At 37.5% G+C, this 16345-nt stretch overlaps 1 protein-coding gene, 1 long non-coding RNA gene and 1 pseudogene across 11 annotated transcripts in view; 1 reads left to right on the top strand and 2 right to left on the bottom strand.

The window, feature by feature from the left end:
- KCNRG (potassium channel regulator) overlaps positions 1–16345 on the top strand; it is a 118795-nt gene that overhangs the window by 19902 nt on the left and 82548 nt on the right. The gene's annotated exons all lie outside the window — the stretch shown is intronic.
- LOC147361476 (cysteine-rich protein 1 pseudogene) lies at positions 178–698 on the bottom strand (annotated as a pseudogene).
- LOC147361477 (uncharacterized) overlaps positions 9006–16345 on the bottom strand; it is a 95760-nt gene continuing 88420 nt past the window's right edge. For all 4 annotated transcript variants that reach the window (XR_015137974.1, XR_015137972.1, XR_015137975.1 and 1 more), the window contains 3 exons: positions 14163–14357; positions 12088–12154; positions 9006–11547 (listed from right to left, as the gene is read on the bottom strand). This is a non-coding gene — a long non-coding RNA (uncharacterized LOC147361477). The remainder of the gene's footprint in view (positions 11548–12087; positions 12155–14162; positions 14358–16345) is intronic.

Below are 16345 nucleotides of genomic sequence, written 5' to 3' on the forward strand. Positions count from 1 at the left end.
GCCCACGCAGCACAACTACAGAGCCTACGTTCCATAATGGGAAGCCTGTACACCACAAGTAGAGAGTAGCCCACACTCACTGCAACTAGAGAAAGCCCATGTGCACCAATGAAGACCCAATGTAGCAAAAAAAAAAAAAAAATATGGGGCTATGGAATCAGACTGCTTGATGTCTTCCCCCCTCCCAAATATCTGGGTTTACTGAGGGGATGAGGGTCTGCAGGGGAGCCCCAGGTGCCTGTGGGGAAGGCCTGCTATCAGCCTGGAGGGCACCAGCCCAGCAGGCAGTTGAAGATACGATCTTCAAAACCTGGGTCTACTTGAAAGAGTGGCTCTTAGCTCCACTGTGCCTAAAGCCTTTGGGTCCAAACATGGCTGTGTAGCAGGGGTGGTTGCCAAAGGGCTTGCCTTCATGTTCTGCATGACTCCCCCAAGGTCAGTGTCTTTCTACATTCTCACACTTCAGGCAAGGCTGATGCCAGTCCTTCCCCAGGGAGGTCACCCACTCACCAAAGTATACCTCCATGTCACACTTGGGGCACACGGGCATGGAGGCGCTGAGTCTGGGACAGATGGCTGGGTGGGAACAGACCAGAACGCTGGACTAGACTGCTTGATGTCTAATCCCAACTAAGTCATTTACTAGCTACATGGCTTGGGCAAGTCACTCTCTGTGCCTCAGCTTTTTTTTATCTATCAAATGAGGATAATAAATAAATATCCTTGGTTTTAGAAAAGGGAGAGGAACCAGAGATCAAATTGCCAACATCCGTTAGATCATAGAAAAAGCAAGAGAATTCCAGAAAAACATTGATTTCTGTTATGCCAAAGCCTTTGACTGTGTGGATCACAATAAACTGGAAAATTCTGAAAGAGATGGGAATACCAGACCACCTGACCTGCCTCTTGAGAAAACCTGTATGCAGGTCAGGAAGCAACAGTTAGAACTGGACATGGAACAACAGACTGGTTCCAAAGAGGAAAAGGAGTACGTCAAGGCTGTATACTGTCACCCTGCTTATTTAACTTATATGCAGAGTACATCATGAGAAACGCTGGGCTGGAAGAAGCACAAGCTGGAATCAAGATTGTTGGGAGAAATATCAATAGCCTCAGATATGCAGATGATACCACCTTTATGGCAGAAAGTGAAGAGGAACTAAAAAGCCTCTTGATGAAAGTTAAAGAGAAGAGTGAAAAGGTTGGCTTAAAGCTCAACATTCAGAAAACGAAGATCATGGCATCCGGTCCCACCACTTCATGGGAAATAGATGGGGAAACAGTGCAAACAGTGTCAGACTTTATTTTTTTGGGCTCCAAAATCACTGCAGATGGTGACTGCAGCCATGAAATTAAAAGATGCTTACTCCTTGGAAGGAAAATTATGACCAACTTAGACAGCATATTCAAAAGCAGAGACATTACTTTGCCAACAAAGGTCCATCTAGTCAAGCCTATGGTTTTTCCTGTGATCATGTATGGATGTGAGAGTTCGACTGTGAAGAAAGCTGAGCGCCGAAGAATTGATGCTTTTGAACTGTGGTGTTGGAGAAGACTCTTGAGAGTCCCTTGTACTGCAAGGAGATCCAACCAGTCCATTCTGAAGGAGATCAGCCCTGGGATTTCTTTGGAAGGAATGATGCTAAAGCTGAAACTCCAGTACTTTGGCCACCTCATGTGAAGAGTTGACTCATTGGAAAAGACTCTGATACTGGGAGGGATTAAGGGCAGGAGGAGAAGGGGACGACAGAGGATGAGATGGCTGGATGGCATCACTGACTCGATGGACCTGAGTCTGGGTGAACTTCGGGAGCTGGTGATGGACAGGGAAGCCTGGCATGCTACGATTCATGGGGTCGCAAAGAGTTGGACATGACTGAGCAACTGAACTGAACTGAACTGAACTGATAGGATAATATATCTCCCTTACAGGATATGTGAAAATTAAAGGAGATAATGTAAAATACTCAGCACATTACCTGGCACATGGAAGTCACTCTATAACTATCAGTGATGATAATGATGGAAGATGGGTGACCCACTTTCAATTGCACCTCTTCTTGGAGGCCTGTTTTCCTCTTTTCCTAGGTGTAGAAAGCAGCCCTTTTCTCTGTATAGACTTACATGCCATCATAAAAACAAATTTTTCTCACTTGAATGTGAGCTTGATCCACTCAGTTTTAATTCTACTATGTGTAAAAGCATTGTGCTAAACACTTGGTGCTAAACAAAGAAATACCTTTGTTAACAATTATCACCTACTCTGGTGGAAAGCTTTTGAATATAACTTCTATTAATATTAACATTCAATGTTCATATATTACTTTGATTTAATGAGTCCTTTTGTAGGAATCCTCATATATATATGTCATTTAAAATATTAGGATAAACATCTAGAAAGGAAATCATTAAATGAAAGAGAATAAAGAGAGGGGATTGATTCAAGATGGCAGAGTAGAAGAATGTGCACTTATCTCCTCCTATGAGAGCACTAAAATTGTAACTAGCTGTTGAACAGCCATCAACAGGAGGACACTGGAACCCACCAAAACACATAGCCCCCATCCAAAGACAAAGGAGAAGCCACAATGAGACAGGAGGGATGCAATCAAAATCAAATCAAATCCCATAGTCCTCTGAGTGGGCAACTCACAAAGTGGGTAACAATAATACCAAATAAGCTCTCCCACTGTTGTGAAGCTTCTGAACCCTACATCAAGCTTCCCAGCCTGGGGATCCAGCGAAATGCCTAGGAATCCCCACGGAATCTGACTTTGCAGGCCAGTGGGATTTGGTCACAAGATTTCCACAGGACTGCGGAAACAGAGACTCCACTCTTGGAGGACATGCACAAAATCTTGCATGCACCGGGGCCCACGGAGAAAGGAGCAGTGACCCCACAGGAGACCGAGCAGACCTACCTGCTAGTGTTGGAGGGTCTCCTGTGGAGGTGTGGGTTGGCAGTGGCTCACCACAGGGACTGGGGCACTGGCAGCAGCAGTCCTTGGAAGTGCTGCCCCTGGCCTGAGCCCTCTTGGAGGTCACCATTAACTCTACAATAGAGCCTGTAGACTCCAGGGCTGGGTCTCCTCAGACTAAACAACTAATAGGGAGGGAGCACAGACCCAGCAGACAATCAGATTACAGTTTTACTGAGCACACCCTGCCCACCAGAGCAAGACCTAGTTTTTCCCACTGCTAGTCCCTCCCATCAGGAAGCTTACACAAGCCTGTTAGCCTAATCCTCTGGAGGTCAGACAAAAGAAGTAGGAAGAACTATAATCCTGCAGCCAGCCAGAACAAAAATCATATCACAGAGGGTTAATCAAAATGAAAAGGCAGAGGGTTATGTCCCAGATGAAGACACAAGATAAAACCCCAGAAAAACAACTAAATGAAGTAGAGATAGACAGAAAAAGAATTCAGAATGATGATGGTGAAGATGATCCAGGATCTCAAAAACAGAATGGAGAAGATGCAAGAATGTTTACCAAAGACCTCCTGCTGCTAAGTCGCTTCAGTTGTGTCCGACTCTGTGTGACCCCATAGACAGCAGCCCACCAGGCTCCCCCGTCCATGGGATTCTCCAGGCAAGAACACTGGAGTGGGTTGCCATTTCCTTCTCCATTACCAAAGACCTAGAGGAACTTTTTTAGTTCGTAGTGGAACTAAAAAACAAACAGAGATGAACAATATACTAGAAGGAATCAAGAGCAGAATAACTGAGGCAGCACAACAGACAAGTGACCTGGAAGACAGAATGGTGGAAATCACTGCCGCAAAACAGAATATAGAAAACAGAATGAAAAAAAACTGAAGACAGTCTAACAGTCCTCTGGGACCACATAAAATGTACCAACATTCACACTGTAGGAGTCCCAGAAATAGAAGAGAGAGAGAAAGGACTTGATAAAATATTTGAAGAAATAATAGCTGAAAATGTCCCTAACATGGGAAAGGAAATAGTCAACCAAGTCCAGGAAGCACAAAGAGTCCTAGGCAGGATAAACCCAAAGAGAAACACAATGAGACACATAATAATCAAACTGAAAACAATTAAAGACAAAGATAAAATATTAAAAGCAACAAAGGAAAAATGATAATATACAAGGGAAGTTTATAAGGTTATAAGGTTATAAGCTGATTTCTTGAAAGAAACTCTACAAGACAGAAGGAAATGGCATGATATATTTAAAGTGATGAAAAGGAAGAACCTACAACCAAGAATACTCTACCCATCAAGATTCTTATTCAGATTTGATGGAGAAATCAAAAGCTTTCCAGACATGCAAAAGTTAAGAAAATTCAGCACCACCAAACCAGCTTTACAACAAATGCTAAAGGAACTTCTGTAGGCAGGAAACACAAGAGAAGGGAAAGACCTACAAAAAATAAACATAACAATTAAGAAAATGGTAATAAAATCATCCATATATATAATTACCTTAATGTAAATGGAATAAATGTACCAACCAAAAGACACAGACTGGCTGGGTGGATGAAAACAGGTGCATGTATGCACCTTCAGTTATCACATCACTCTACTTACTTGCTAAATTGTTTGTAATTATTTTATATTGTTAGGTTTATCATGCTTCCATTATGGCTTCCAATTGCAATTATTTTAATTTTTTGTCTGGTTATTGATTGAAAACTGATAAACATCTTTTACTATTGTGATTATGTAACTATTACTCATCTTAATACCACTGTATCATGATTGGTCAACAGGAAATAGTAGAATTCTATCTCACTAAAACTACCATTTAATAGAAAAACCTGTAATCATTTTTTAAAATCCAGATGCACATTAGAATTATCTTGGAATTAAAAAAAAAAATACAAATGCCCAGGTATTGTTTTTTTTCCCCTAAAGCTCTAGATGTGATTCTAATGAGCAGCCATGTTTAAAAACAACTATATGATCTTTTATCTAGTTTTGTTTCACTTTTTCTATTTCAGTGCTCCCATATAATTTAGTTTATGTTTTCTAACTTCTCCATCTCTTATTCTTTCTCAAGCCTTTATCAAGTATAGTAGAAAAGCTCTTTTGTATATATATATATAAAATATACATACATTATATAATATATATAATATACATATTTTAGAAAACTTAGGAATTTTTGCCTGGCTAAAAAGTTTATGACATATTGGTTCCAATTGTTTGAATAAGTATGAATAGAATGCTAGGTTCCTAATTTATATTCACTCAAAGGTTAGATAGTTCCATTTATTGTGGCATCTAGTACTACTGCTAAAAGCCTAGAAAGCTTACTATGTTAGTGCTTTAAGAAATTTTTTTGAATGAAGCTTGAAACTTCTAATTCAATTCTGAGAATATAGAGAAATACTATGTTGTATAAAACACCCAGGAAATTAACATGTGATATAGTATTATTAACTAAAGTACAGATTTTGTTTAAATTTCACAATTTTATGCTAATGTTCATTATTTGGTTTCATTCCTTATTCAAGATTCCATATTGTATTTAGTTGCATTGAGCAGCTTCAGTTGCATGCAACAAATTCTCTTTTCATTTTTATTCTGTTACACATATTTTCTAATTTTCCTTGTTATGGCTTCTTAGATACACTCATCCTTTAAAAGTGGACATTTATTTTCCAAACACATGGAGTTATCAAAGTATCTTTGATATTAGTTACTCATTTTGCTATTAATTTCTCATTTAAATGCTTTCTTCTGTGCAATCACCTTCTGTGTTTTTTCAGTCTTTTAACTTTATTGAGGCTTTCAATGGCTAAGTCAAAGATCTCTCGGTAATTGTTACATTACACTTGAAAATATGAGGGTTATTTTCAAATATCTTTTGATATAGATTTCTAACGAGGTGGAAAGGTCCCACTGAGATTTTTTGAACTCGGATCACTAGATTCAGAGTCCAGAGTGCTCACCATTACACCATGGAACCCCCCTTGATATATATATATAGATTTCTAACATAATTCTTCAGTGGTAAGAGAACAGACTCTGTATGATTTCAATACTTTTAGACCATTAAATTTTTGTACCTTGTTTTATGTCCCTGAATATGTTCCAGTGTCTCCTGGTTTATAGTCTATGGGAACTTGAATAGAATTTGTATCCTGCTGTTGTGTGAAAATTGTATAAATCTTAATTATGTTGAATTGGTTCATAGTATTTCTCAGGTCTACTATATCCTTCTACTTTTCTGTCTGTTCATTCTATTAATTTTTGAGAGTTTGATACTGAAGCTCCAACTAAAAATCTTAATTATCTACTTAAAAGAATAATTATAACATATAGTGGAACTATATGTAACTTTGGAAAATTCTTAAAGAGATGGGACACCAGACCACTTTACCTGCCTCCTGAAAAATCTTCATGCAGGTCAAGAAGCAACAGTTAGAATTGGACATGGAACAACAGAGGCAGTTCCAAATCGGGAAAGGAGTACATCAAGGCTGTATATTGTCACCCTGCTTATTTAACTTCTATGCAGAGTACATCATGTGAAATGCCAGGCTGGATGAAGCACAAGCTGGAATCAAGACTGCTGGGAGAAATAGCAATAACCTCAGATACGCAGATGACACCACTCTTACAGCAGAAAGCAAAGAACTAAAGAGCCTCTTGATGAAAGTGAAAGAGGAGAGTGAAAAAGCTGGCTTAAAACTCAACATTCAGAAAACTGAAATCATGGCATCCAGTCCTATCACTTCATGGCAAATAGAGGGAAACAATGGCAACAGTGACAGACTTTTTCACTCAGATGGTGATTGCAGCCATGAAATTAAAAGATGCTTGCTCATTGGAAGAAAAGCTATGACCAACCTAGATAGCATATTAAAAAGCAGAGACATTACTTTACCAACAAAGGTCCATCTAGTCCAAGCTATGGTTTTTCCAGTAGTCATGTATGGATGTGAGAGTTGGACTATAAAGAAAGCTAAGCACTGAAGAACTGATGCTTTTGAACTGTGGTGTTGGAGAAGACTCTTGAGAGTCCCTTGGACTGCAAGGAGATCCAACCAGTCCATGCTAAAGGAATTCAGTCCTGAATATTCATTGGAATGACTGATGCTGAAGCTGAAACTCCAATACTTTGGCCACCTGATGCAAAGAACTAACTCATTGGAATAGACCCTGATGCTGGGAAAGATTGAAGGCAGAAGGAGATGGGGACGACAGAGGGTGAGATAGTTGGATGGCATCACCGACTCAATGGACATGAGCTTGAGCAAGCTCCGGGAGTTGGTGAAGGACAGGGAAGTCTGGCGTGCTGCAGTTCATGGGGTTGCAGAGAGTAGGACACGATTGAGCAACTGAACTGAACTGATATGTAACTTGTTCTTTTTCTAAGTCTCCTGTAAATGTGTCATAATTTCATAATTTAAACACTAAAAAAAAATAATAAAAAATAGAGCACCAAGTACTTTGCACATAAAAGGGTTAAAAAATGTTGAGTGGAAGCAGTTGAGCACCATTTTAAAAAGTACAAACTCATTCATTCAAAAACATCTGTTAAACATTTGCTGGACACTAAGTTTTCAGATTTAAAACAAGGGTAAAACAAAAATCCTTATTCTTAATGAACTTATATTCAAGTGAGAAACTGTATCATCATAACAGCAAAAATTAGAAATAAACTCAGAGTTCATCAATAGACAATGGATAAATTATGGGCCACAGTGAAATACTGTGCAGCCTTTAAAATGAATGAGACAGCAATTTATAAACTAAGAAGGAAGGATTATCAAACATTTATAAGTTGAAAATCAAGGTGTAAGACAATGTATAAAGTAAAAAAATATATTTCTACTTTATGTACAGTATGTAGTTTCCATTTGTAGAAAAATACACACACACACACACACACATATATATATATTCAGGAATTTTCAGCAAAGATATGGTCACCTGTGGAGAAAGAACTAAGTGAATGTGGTTTAAATGTAGGAGGAAGACTTACTTTTCACCAGACCAGGTAGGTCTTTTTTAAAAAGGGAAGAAAAGCCATGCCTGAAAGATTATGTGTAGATACCAGGGTTAGGGGACTGCTTTGGCATAGGATGGCCTATTATCTCATACTGATCCAAATTTTACCCTACCATCTTTCCTGTGAAATCCTTGCACTTAGCAAAGGAATTACATTCCAGAAACTTCTAGTAATTATTTATAGATTTGTGTACCAAGCTATAGGGAAGAAAGATCTTTTCAGAAGTCTCCTAGTAGTACCTCAAGAGGTTATGTATAATGGAAAAGAGAAAAATACTTCAAGACCAGTAATGTTAAAGTTAGCAACTGAAAATAATGACCCAAATAAGAAAAAAAAAAAAGCCTTATGAATGAGTGTTTTGTTTTTGGTAGTACTCTTCTCTTTACCGCAGAAAAGTCAACTTAATTGTTTTAGTCTGCCATCTTAGTTTTGGGGATATGTCTGGTCTGGTTTTCTCACTAGCATATTCTAGAGTACAATATTTCCATTCTGCTAAGTTTTGGGGAATGTGTGATTTAACTAGCTGAGTAAAGTTGGCATGGCTATATATGTAACACTGTTTAATTTTCTATAGTGCTTTGCTGAGAAGATTATTAAAGACTGATAACTGGTTAAAAGAATAGTGAAGCAAAAATACTGTGACTACAGATTGGCAAAGAATAAGACAGGAAATGTTTAAATTGCTATTAATGTGTTCTTAGTCATTAAACTTGTAGAAACTAGCTTGAGATGAGAAATAAAATGTTCTCTTTAGCTGAAACTCCAAACTTTGGCCACTTCATGCGAAGAGTTGACTCACTGGAAAAGACTCTGATGCTGGGAGGGATTGGGGGCAGGAGGAGAAGGGGACAACAGAGGATGAGATGGCTGGATAGCATCACCGACTTGATGGACGTGAGTCTGAGTGAACTCCGGGAGTTGGTGATGGACAGGGAGGCCTGGCGTGCTGCAATTCATGGGGTTGCAAAGAGTTGGACACGACTGAGCTACTGAACTGAACTGAATAGAAACATTACCCATGAAAACATGTAAAATACATATATTTAATTAATTCAGTCAGAAAATATTTATTGACATTGTATGCTAAATACTCTTCCAGACACTGAGGATACCGCAAGGAGCAAAACAAGGTCTTCCCTTCTAGAGCTTACTACAAGTCATAACATTGACGATGGGTTTAAATTAACTTAGGCTTTTAATTAAATAGTTCCTCAAAAGACATGGGTTCACAATCCGGCGGTTTTTAGAATGAGATAAATTATCAAAATTTAAAAATTATATATTATTGACTAGGAAAAGTGTACTTTCAGAGTGGATTGAGTTTCTTATTTTAGTAAATATTTTAAAGATGATATCTGGAGCCATGTCTGTCAAGATTATCTCAGTAAGTCTCTTGTCTTCACTCCAACAAAGAGTGGGGCATGATGAGTAAGCCATCAACATGCACAAAAAACTGGGTCTTGTTTTAGAAAGGGCGGCAGGCACACGGTTGGAAGCAAACAGGGATGTGTTAGATGCACCACAGACAAATTCAAACTCTTGCCTGATTTAGGGGAAATAGAAGACTTTAACTTATTCATATGGGTATCACTTAACTTCTTGACTGAACTGATCATAAGAAAATCATAAGAAATTATAAGAAAATAATGGCAGAAGTTTGTGTTGGTCAACCAAACTGAAAACTCTGGTGATCAAATCACAGACTCGTAACCGTCCATCTCAGATACATAGGGAAGAATCATCACCAAGCATGGTTTGTCCATCTAGTTGGGCTTCCCTCATTCTCCCACTTACGTTTGTTTCAGCCTCTTTCTATCACCTAAAGTTTCGTTTCTGATAAGGCACTAAGGATTTTAGCTTATTCTTGAATCTCAACAATGTAAACTTTTAAGTGGCTGGAAGTTCTTCCTAAAAAAATTTTCTGAAAAGGAGCTCTAGTGTTGAATTTTATTCTTGAATTTAACATACAAGTCATAATTGCAAAGAATTCTGAGTTATGTTAAAGTCAAACTTAATTTGAAGTGCTTCCCTAATAGCTCAGTTGGTAAAGAATCCACCTGCAATGCAGGAGACCCTGCTTCGATTCCTGGGTTGGGAAGATCCACTGGAGAAGGGGTAAGCTACCCACTCCAGTATTCTTGGGCTTCCCTTGTGGCTCAGTTGGTAAAGAATCTGCCTGCAATGTGGGAGACTTGGGTTCAATCCCTGGGTTGGGAAGATCCCTTGGAGAAGGGATACGCTACCCACTCTAGTATTCTGGCCTGGAGAATTCTATGGACTGTAAAGTCCATGGCATCACAAAGAGTTGGACATGACTGAGTGACTTTCACTTCAAAATATACGTGAAATCAGGAGTCTGAAGTAATATAAATGGTCAAGGGAAAGCAGTTTGAGAAATATATGACTTAGGGAATTGTAAGCTGTTTCTAATTTGTCTTGTATGCTGTTTATATCTAACAAATATCAGCTCAGTTATATACATCTTTGTACTGGTTTTCTATCATGAACAACAGAAATGGTCACATTACCAGAGACCTTGGTGAAATAATAAAAGACTTGCTAAGACTTTTAAATATCCCATATTCTACTGTTATTTTTCTTCTGTGTTGGGGAAGTTTACTCTGTAACAGCACATTAAGCAATGCAGAAGGCAGTAAGAGGAAATTTTTAAAAGGAAATTTGGGAAATTTTATTACCTTCCTGGAGCTATTGAACCCATGGAAAACACCAGTGTAACATCAAACTTAGTGTTTTAAGCAAAAGTTTAAGAAGTAAAGAGATGAGATGAAAATATATTACTATAAGTTACTTAATTTCTGGAATATCAACAATATCATAAAAACATAATTGCTCACCAGCTTTGTCCCTGAACTACACTTTTTGAATTGTTAGGTCTTCCATTGGATCTATTAGAGATAAAAAGTTTGGTACAAATTTCACCAAAAGACTCATCATCTCAAAATTACTAAGCTTAGAAAATGCCTTAATATTTATCTAAGCAATGAGGTCAATCCAACCCCTCAAATATTTTAATAGATAAAAAGCTAACCCCTTACATGGTGAATGGGAAATGAGTATTAAGCATGACACACAATAAATAAGCAACAAAGTACAGCAGAATAAATAGGACTTAATTCCCCAAACTGAAATATGCCTAAGACTTAATCACAGAGTTTTCTGTACCTTCAGGTTTCACACCAACACCTCAAATCCAGAAATCATTGTTTTAAAGTGGCTTTTTTTACTCTGCCAGTTGAGTAAAACACACCACCAAGTGTTTGTATTTCATGTTACTTTTCTCATTTCACACTCTGGTAAGAATGTGAGTATCTTTGGGTTCCCAAGTTGGAAGCCAAATAGGAGAGGTTTATCTTACCCTTCTTGTAAAAACGCCCCAAGAAAGTCTGGTTGCAATGTCTGCGGTTCCATGAATTCTTTTAAGATGAGGACTGGGATTGTGCTTCATACTGGTCTTTATATTCCCCCACAGTGCCAAACAGTGGAGGTGAATATACAGTGGAGGTGATGAATAGATTCAGGGGATTAGATCCAGTGAACAGAGTCCCTGAAGAACAATGGACAGAGGTTTGTAATACTGTACAGGAGGCAGCTAACAAAAGTCCATGGGGTTGCAAAGACTCGTACACGACTTGGCAACTGAACAGCAGTGATAGACATCTAACACTCTTACTGAACTCAAGTGAAAAATTTGGAACACTATAGTCTCAGTAAACATCCACTTGGAAAAACAAGAATTACAGTAGATTCAAAGACAAGTGATATTTTACATGAAGAGTCTGAATGAGTTGATTCAAGTTAAAGACTACAGAAAGAAACCCATGGTATTTGTCTATGAGAAGTTTATATGGGTAACCACACAAAAATCGAGATGTATATAGATATATATAGATGTATATAGAAGTACTAAGTAGTTGAAAGTTATGCAAAATTATACATTTAAAATAGCCAAGCCAAACTAGGATATACCATAATATGCTAATGAAAGTGTAATGCTACAAGAATGCTTAGTAATTAAATATATTAAAGGAATACAAGTTCAGAATGAATGTTACATGACTACAGTCAATATTAAATCTTGACTTACCTCCATAATTTAGAAGTCATGAAAAGATAGTAGAAGTCATCAGACCTGGCATGTAAGTCAGATGTAACTAGGATGGAAACATAGAAACAAATGTTCCCAGTTCTGGATAACTTGACTTGAAGACATAGGTTCATTGAATTTGGATTAATCAAATGGTTCAAAGATTTAGGTAAAAGGGTCTAAAAGATTCTAGTATATTCAGAAGACATATTACTGAGTTTTTAAAAGGCTATTTTGGAAGCACATGTTAATACTTTAGGTTTCCTTACATATCATTAAAGTAGAATATATTAGAAATTTAAAATGTAGAGTAATATATTTCTGTCTCATGATGGGCATGTAATTACTTGGGAAACCAATCAAGACACTTTGACTTTCTAAATAGGAATCCTATAAAGCAAGGTCTAACTTCTAGAAAACCAGATTACTACTTTCAATTAATTAAAAAATTTTTTTTGCTTGGTCACTTTTTAAATTTCTGGGTGCAATTTAAGCAGTATTGAATCTCTATTTGATTATTTTGGCTAACGCTTTTCTTCAGAAGCAAACCCAATTTAGGGCGAAAGGAGAAAATGTTTTCAACCTCTTAGCTTAATCTCCTCTTAACTGTTTTTCTCCATCAAAAACAAGTATTTAAATAAGGAATCTCAATTATCTAAACCTATTTTGACCATCTTCTGGAATTTCTTGTTATACCTCTTTTGAAATGCCACAGTTGCTGTCTTGGAAAACTTGTCTTCCTGGTTTTCAAATTTCTGTTTATTATTACAATTCTTCAGCCAGAATGCCAGGCCTTTGTGCTGCACTGTTTCTTGAAATTGGAGACCAGCACATTTCCCACAATTTAATTACATGCTTTTCCATTTGAGAAATTAAAGTTATGTCAATTTTACAGTTTTAACTGACTGAATTGTTTACACTTTAAGCTCTCAATTTCATTCCTTCAGTGTAACAGTGAGAAAGATTTTGTTTAGTGAATAGAAGAAAAGGGAAGGTTCAAGAATATGAACACATTTTAGTTATTGACTTTCATAACTGATACAAGTGTAGGAATTTTCCTAAAGGCAGAAGCTTGAGATATGACACTCGAAAAAAAAAAAGGTTTTAATTTCATTTTGGAAATGTTTATTTAAGACTACATACCCAAATATTTTTTTTACATAAATGTAGGTGTTTATGTATTTCTTTTTAAAAGAAAGGGATATATTGGCTTTAATAAAGATCTTTAGTTAGCTTGTCTACCCGTATCAGCTTTGAATGGGTAACTGACACTGCCTCTCCAGCCAGACTTTTACACAGAATTCTAGTTCTGTATATTCAGTGACTTTTAATCAAAGCAATTCCAAAAGAATGCCTGGATATCATTTTAAATTCAATATTACAAAAATGGGACTCAACGTCTTTCTTTCTCAAATTAGTTTTTCTTAACTCTCTTCTTTCAGTGATACTATCATTGTCTTCCAGGACAGAAAACGTTACTTTTGACACCCACTTTTATTCAACTCATAACGATGTTGTGCAATTTTTTTCTTTTGAAATATCTTAAATTTATTCTTATCTCCATTTTCATTGTCAGTATTCTGTTCAGGTTTTCTTCAGTCCTAGATCACCACAGTAGTCACATGCCCAGTTTTGTTGCCAACAGACTTTCTTAGAATCCTTCTGTATACAGTAGAGCTGGATTTAATTTCTAAAAATTCCATTATTTTATGTTTTTATTATTTTGGTTTCAAGAGGCCATAACATCTCCCTATTCCTTGCTCTATCAAGACTAAAGTCCCCTAATTTGCCTAATATCTAGGCCAAGGCCCAGTGACTTAGTTCTAACCTAGTTATCTAAATTCATGTGACCTTTGCCTTGGGTCTTAAGGCAAAGGTCCCAAGTTACTTTTGGGGGAATACTGCATTCTATTTTGGCTTAGGATCTTACCCACAAACCAGAAAAGTCCAGTACTTGACAACTCAAAGCATCTTAATTTACAAGCGTACAGGCCACAAATTACAAAATGAAGACATTTTTTACTGAGTCAGCAGAGACATCTGTCTAATGCCCCTGCAATTCCCTAGTTACTTACAGTTTTGAACTGAGGAGATCATCACATGTGGCCTTTATTGCCTTTTACTAGAACGAGCTGTTGTCTGGCACTTTGCTCTGTATGGACAATGTCTGTTTTCTGCTTCTGGTCTCAGTCCTTTCTCCACATGGTCTAGGTACACAAGATACGATTTTTTTTTTTTGATGGGGGCAGTGGTGATGTCAAAATAAGTGCCTAGAAAACAGGTCATAATGCAAATCAGTATAAAGGGGAAACTGCTTCACCATGGGAATCATTATTTAATTGCTGGTTGAATTCCTGACTGCTGGCTAAATATGTCTGGTAAATATGTCAACCTCCCTCAAAGCCAAATCAAACCCAAAAGCAACATTAGACTTTTCAAAAAAAATGTAATTTATATATAGGTTTTGGAAATCAGACAAAAATGTCCTATAGGTTTTATATAAAAGCTCTAAGGGTACATAAAAATAAATCCTTATCACATTATAACTTAAATGTCCTAGCAGAAAACAAACAAGTTCCATATTTGATCCACAATTTTTTCTTTTATTTCTGAAAGCTTTTTTCAAGTGATTTGGATAGTCTTTTATAAAATTGTCCAAGAAAGTTTATAAGAAAACCCATTTCAGTCAATAAAGTAGCTCTAGTAAGCAGAGGGATTCAGAAGCATACCATTAACTCTAATCACTTTAAAGCATTGTAGCAGATGTTCAATAGTTATTTTTGTGATTATAGTAATGCTGGCTCTCGGAATTTTTTTTTCTGAGAAGTATCTTTTAACGTAAGGACTTTTCATTCTACTTGCATCTCCCGTCTCCTCAGGGTGTGCACGTGTGCTTAGTGGCTCAGTTTTGTGTCCTACTCTTTTAAGGCCCCACAGACTGTAGTTCGCCAGGCTTCTCTGTCCATGGGATTTCCCAGGCAAGAATACTGGAGTGGGTTGCCATTTCTGTCTCCAGGGGGTCTTCCTGACCCAGGGATCAAACTCGCATCTCATGCATTACAGGAGGATTCTTTACTGCTAAGCCACTGGGAGAGCCTCATCTCCTCAGTGAAGTGAAAGCCGCTCAGTCGTGTCTGACTCTTTGCAACCCCATGGACTAGTCCCTGGAATTCTCCAGGCCAGAATACTGGAGTGGGTAGCTGTTCCCTTCTTCAGGGGATCTTCCCAACCCAGGGATGGAACCCAGGTCTCCTGCATTGCAGGAGGATTCTTTACCAGCTGAGCCACCAGGGAAGTCCATCTCCTCAGAGACAACAAATAAAAGCCAATAGGATACGGTTAAATTATACTTTCTTGGAAAGTTTTAGATGATCAGCTAGATCACTAATAGCCTCAAAGTTTCGTAGGACTTCTAAATTACCAGGTAAGAGCCTGGGCATTTTTATATTTATGTAGCTGGTATTCAGCCTTTCCAGAACACACTGTCTCCAAATTACTACTGATTTTCAGCAATCAATTGGCATTTATCAAGCATCTTGCAGAGTATATAATGAAAAATAAAATAGATGGACCGTCCCATGATCAGATTTCATTAGAATCACTTCTTAGGCATTTTAACTGGGTTAGGATGTTACCTGGGAGAGGTGCCAAATAAACTAATCTGTGCTAATGTGTTTAAAAAAAAACAAAACCCTCTACCCATAAAGAAGGATGTATTAATTGTTCTAGGGCAGGTATAGGAGCAAAAAAGAGAGAAACAATATTTCTGTATGAAGAGAAAAGTGAACTGGGAAAATTTCATGCAGGGGCTAGATACCCTAAAAATATTTAGATAGCTAAAGATGAGGGAAAGCACATCCTAAGAGTAAATAATTTGAGCTAAGGGTGGATGAAAATTAGAGGTTTGGAAAAGGAGTAATGTTTTTATTTGGCTTAACAACACTACTGCAGTATTAACTCATAATCATTTCTGTAGTGGTAAAGTCAATCTCAACTGGGCAAAAAGTATCCCTGACAGTAGGCTTTTGGCCATGCAACCTCTTCCTCTCAAGATTTCTCACTTGATTTGCTGAATTAAAGGCCTAGACTGCCCAATGTTTAGGGTAATCCGATCTAACTTAAGCCTAGGCTTCCTTCTAATATTTCTTACAACTCATGTTTTATTTTCCTTCAGATCACATTTTTATTTTTCAAGAGACTGCAGGCAATCTGAATACTCTCATTTTCTTCAATTAGAAATTAGGGCACATTATGCAGA

The sequence above is a fragment of the Bos grunniens genome, chromosome 12, assembly GCF_055505025.1.
Source record: "Bos grunniens cultivar Pamir isolate PY7600 chromosome 12, Bosgru_T2T1.0, whole genome shotgun sequence".
Classification (NCBI taxonomy): Eukaryota; Metazoa; Chordata; class Mammalia; order Artiodactyla; family Bovidae; genus Bos; species Bos grunniens.